This window comes from Dasypus novemcinctus, chromosome 23, assembly GCF_030445035.2.
Source record: "Dasypus novemcinctus isolate mDasNov1 chromosome 23, mDasNov1.1.hap2, whole genome shotgun sequence".
Taxonomy (NCBI): domain Eukaryota; kingdom Metazoa; phylum Chordata; class Mammalia; order Cingulata; family Dasypodidae; genus Dasypus; species Dasypus novemcinctus.
In genome coordinates, this window is record NC_080695.1 from 2,627,142 (window position 1) to 2,632,245 (window position 5,104).

General features: G+C 37.0%; 1 pseudogene; it reads right to left on the bottom strand.

Moving 5' to 3' along the window:
- Positions 1 to 290: 290 nt before the first annotated feature.
- On the bottom strand, positions 291 to 1,045 carry LOC131275677 (olfactory receptor 14A16-like; annotated as a pseudogene).
- Positions 1,046 to 5,104: the final 4,059 nt, after the last annotated feature.

Below are 5,104 nucleotides of genomic sequence, written 5' to 3' on the forward strand. Positions count from 1 at the left end.
TTTGGACATTTTTGGGACTTAGAGTTGTCCTGAATGATATTGCAGAGACAGATGCAGCACATTATATATCCTGCTCTATCATACTAAGTGGACTGGGAGAGAGTGTAACAATGCTCCAAAATGTACTCATCACATGCAGTGAATGTACCACACTAATGAAAGAAGTTGTCGATGTGGGAGGAGTGGGTGTTGTGGGGGTGGGGTGTATGGGATCCACTTAAATTTTTTAATGTAACATTTTGTGTGATCTCTATATCTTTAAAAAAAGATAATAAAAAATAAAGTAAATGTCAAATAAAAAAAAACAAGAACGGCATCACCATGGTGAGGTAGGGCAAAGAGGTTGAAACAGTTTTTTGTCTTCCCTTTTACAGATGGGATTCTTAAAACAGTGGTAAAAATGTGAACATAAGAAACAAATATTAAAATGAAACACACAAAACAAAACAAGAGTTAAGAGTAACTAATTAATCTTCTAAAATATGCTCTCCACAGCAGGAAAGTGTAAGCACTGATGGACTATCACAGAGGAACTGGTGGACTATGTTGAGTCCACAGAAACTGTCAGAGAATGTACCTGCTACATGAATGGAGCCATAAATACAACCACTGAGCCATGATGCTGTTGCCATCTGTGCACAGGCACCTCTGTGCATAATGCCCTCATAGTGCAGAGGATGGCAGATGGCAGCATAGCGGTCATAGGACATCACTATAAGGAAGGCAAACTGTGTGCCACAGGAAAACAAAATAAGAAAAACTTGCATGGCACATCCCAGGAAGGAGATGGAATGACTGTTGGTCAGAGAGTTCATAATGGATTAGGGACGGTGACAGAGATACAGCAGATATCAAGCAAGGACAAATTCTTCAGGAAGAAGGACGTGGGAAGTTGGAGGTGCTGGTCAACGGTGGTGCCAATGATAACGAGGAGGTTCCCCAGCACTGCTGCCAGGTAGATGAGGAAGAGGAGTGTGGCACACAGTCTCTGTAGCATCCAGTCATCGGAGAATCCCATGAGAAAGAATTCCATTTTGATGGTCATGTTGATAAATTTCTCAGGCACGCTGATTCTTCAGAATGAAAATAGAAAAACAAGACACAAAATTCTTATTCAGGGAAACAGACTTGGCCCAGTGGTTAGGGCGTCCATCTACCATATGGAGGTCCGCGGTTCAAACCCCGGGCCTCCTTGACCCGTGTGGAGCTGGCCATGCGCAGCGCTGATGAGCGCAAGGAGTGCCGTGCCACGCAAGGGTGTCCCCCGCATGGGGCTCCCCCACGCGCAAGGAGTGCGCCCATAAGGAGAGCCGCCCAGCGTGAAAAGAAAGAGCAGCCTGCCCAGGAATGGCGCCGCCCACACTTCCCGCGCCGCTGACGACAACAGAAGCGGACAAAGAAACAAAAGCAGACAAAGAAACAAGACGCAACAAATAGACACCAAGAACAGACAACCAGGGGAGGGGGGGTGAATTAAATAAATAAATAAATAAAAAATCTTTAAAAAAAAAAAATTCTTATTCAGAGCTCTCCACCTGATCTCTTCTGCTAGTGCCTAAATGCTGTTCTGTTATGAATGGTTTGCTTAGAGTTATCAGTCTACTGTGGAGTAATTCTAACATGAGAAATTGACTTCCTTTTAAAATACATAGAATGAATAATAATAATGTGAACACTAATAAATCTGCCTGTGAACTGGTCATGAACACAAAAGTGCTATGTCACTTGCTGTGCCTTTGGACTCTGGAAGGCAGAAGTAATGGTTTTGGAGCGTATTCTGAATATCCAAGAGCTAAATTTCTTTACTAAAGTGATCAACAAAATGTGTTCTCCTTTTTGTACAAAGTATTATTTTCTTTCTTTCTTAAAAAATATCCTTAGGTATTTGTGGACTATTCTTGGCCCCCAGCAGAAAGTATTTCAATAGGGAAATGCCCTATACTTTCCAGAGCTGCGTAAAATATTGCAGGGAAACTAGATGACAAATAAAGAAAATATATATTGATTGGTATATCATTAGGTAAATCCATATTTAAACTTTTATAAGTGTGTGTGGAGTTGTGTAAATGTGTATGCACATGTACATATTTGCACAAATCTATATAATTAGGTAATTTTAAATGAATTATATGTGTATGTGTGTGCTTATATTTGAGAGTGCTATTTGAAAATTTTCCAAATATCATGTCTAATCCCTCTCTTTACCTCCACAAAAAGGATAGGAGGACTTGTTCTCTAGGAGATACAGTGGTAGGAATTAGTATTTCAATTACCAAGTGAAAATAGCAGAATGAGAAGATCAGAACCTTATCCAAAATTTTTTAAGGCTTGTACAGGGAAAGTATGATCTATCTAGTCTATGTAAAAGTAAAGAGAAATCAGCATATATCAGCTTGTCAGATACTGACTTGGCAAAATGTACTGAACTGAGCTGATTTGAAAATAGTCCTACCTATTCGTGCATGGAGTCATCTTTGAGAATCTCATCATCCTTATTTTGAGGAGAAAGGAGCAGATGGAATAAAGCAACCTACACAGTATATTTTTAAAATGTCGCATGTCCTTTCCTAGTCTTCTGCTCTCATCTGGGCTAACAGCATGTGAGAGACCAGGGTGTAAGGAAGCTGCCACTCAGCGTGGACTAGAATTGTCTCACCACATAGAAATCAGCTGTCACCACATGGTTCCTGTATCTCCACGTTGTGTTCTCGAGTGCCTGATTTATTGAAATTATTGTAAGACCTGTTTTAAGTTGAAATCTGTTTTAAAACCAAATTTGTAATAGATCTTCAATATCATTCAGACAATCTTTATCCGTAGATTAAAAATCACTTCATTTTTTTTTTTCAGATAGAAGTAAAGCTTTATTCTATGGTGCTTTACTCTTCTGTGTTTCTTCATCCACTCATCCACTCACTCATTCAATCAACATCTCCAAATCACTTCATTTTTAACAAAATTTTTTGGTATAGAATTATTTGAAACCAAGAAGATATGTTTTTGTTACTGTTTCCTCCATTATCTCATAATTGGTACCCATTTTTTCTTGGTATATACAAATGGTAAAAATGTTTATAAAATTTACATTAGGTGCATCTTACAAAAAATAAAATATAGGTGGCTAAAAATTCTGGAAACATTGACAATATATATTTTTAAATAAAGTTATCTCCCTTGATTACTTCTTCTCAAGTATGCTAAAGGTACAAGGTTATTCAGCGAAAATCAGAGACATAAATCATCGAAAAAAATGCATTGCCAATGTATATACAAGGATTGATGGAAATGCTTTTGTTTTTCTAAAACAAACTTTTAATTGCAAAAAAAAAAAAAAAAGATCATAAGACTTATGTATTTCCTGGAGTTCCCAAATGGCTAATTAAACTGGAATCTAACTTGCCAAAAATGGAGTCCAATGGCTTGTTTCCCTGTGAGACCATGGACCGCTGGAGTTCTGAAGCCTATGGAGCCCAGATGTTCACCCCAGTGCTGTGATGGATGAATTTGTGCGTCACCATTACTATGTGATGGTGTCCAGTTGTTTGGTCAAACAAGTGCTGGCTTGATTGCTACTGTGAGGATGTTTTTTGGACTTAAATTATCAGTAAGTTGACTTCATCTATGGCTAATTAAATCCACATTCACCTTCAACTGAGGAGACTGCTCTCACAATGAGAGATGTCTCATATAATCAATTGAAACCCTTAAAAGAAGAAGTGATGATTTCATCAATTCAGCCAGGCAGCTTTTCCTGGGAAGTTCATTGAAACCTTCATCAGACTTCCCAGCTGTGGCATTCCCTCCAGAATTTGGATTTGCCCATTCCCACAGCCCTGTGAGCCAATTCCTGTTTAAAAATTTTTTATAATACATGAACACACACACATATTCATCCTGTCAATTCTGTTTCCCTAGAAACAGAGAACCCTGGCTAATACAAGTGCCATGTATCATACAGAGGATTTATGTGAATCACATTAAATAAATAGGAACCAAATTCAGTTGCTTTTCTTATTTGGATAGTAAATTTTTACTGCTGTTGTACTGTGCATTCTTTCATAGTCTGAATTCAGATACTGGTATGATCTAAATTCAATAATTTATACATATCAGAATGCTTTAGTTATCTCCTTTTTTCCTTTTTATACATAAAATTATTTTAAAATATTCTTTATGAAAGTGATTTAAAAGTTAAATCTAAAACATAATAGGGGAACTGATGTTGCACAGTGGTTGAGCACTGGCTTTCCACATAGGAGGTAATGGGTTCAGTCCCCAGCCCCAATACCAAAAAAGAAAAAAAATACAAGTAATAAAACTGTAATCTTTATGTCCACAATAACTATAATTATATTGCACTGAAATGGTCAAATATCACCAATTCAAAGGCAGAAATTGTCAGAATTCATTGTTTTTTAAATGACACATGATGAAAAACTCTTTTCAAATAGGTAGGTTAAAAAGTAAAAGTAAGAAAATGATACTATGTAAACCCTAATTTAAAAATGCTGGAGTAGATCTATTATTACCACGGATAATCTAAAAAGAATAAAGGAGGCATTATGTGATAAAATGATCAATGTACAAAAAGACATAATCTTAGATGAGGACAGAAAACAGATGTAGTAAAAAATTTTAGAATTAAAAGTAGAAATAAACAAATCTCCAATTACAGTAAGCGCTTTCAAGACTCCTTTCTCAGTAACTGTTGGTAGAAGGAATATCGAGAATGACATAGAAAATGTGAACAATGCCATCAATGAACTGTATTTAAGTGGCATTACTAAAACATCCAACCCAACAACAGCAGAAATCATATTCCTTCCCAGGATCGGAATTCAATATTTTTTTGATTATCATGTGGGTCTCCACTCAAGACAACACCCCATGGCAACTTAACACATTTATATTCCATAGAAACATGCCCCAAGTCTACCCCTCTTCACTCCACCACTGACACCCTGCACCAGTGATCCTCCCCTGAAAATGCTACAACCATTCTGCAATTCAAAACCTCTCCAAAAACAAAGCTAAAAAATATATATATATATTTTTTTGCCTTGGGTCTTTATCAACATAAAATCTGGTATCTTTTATGTACAGC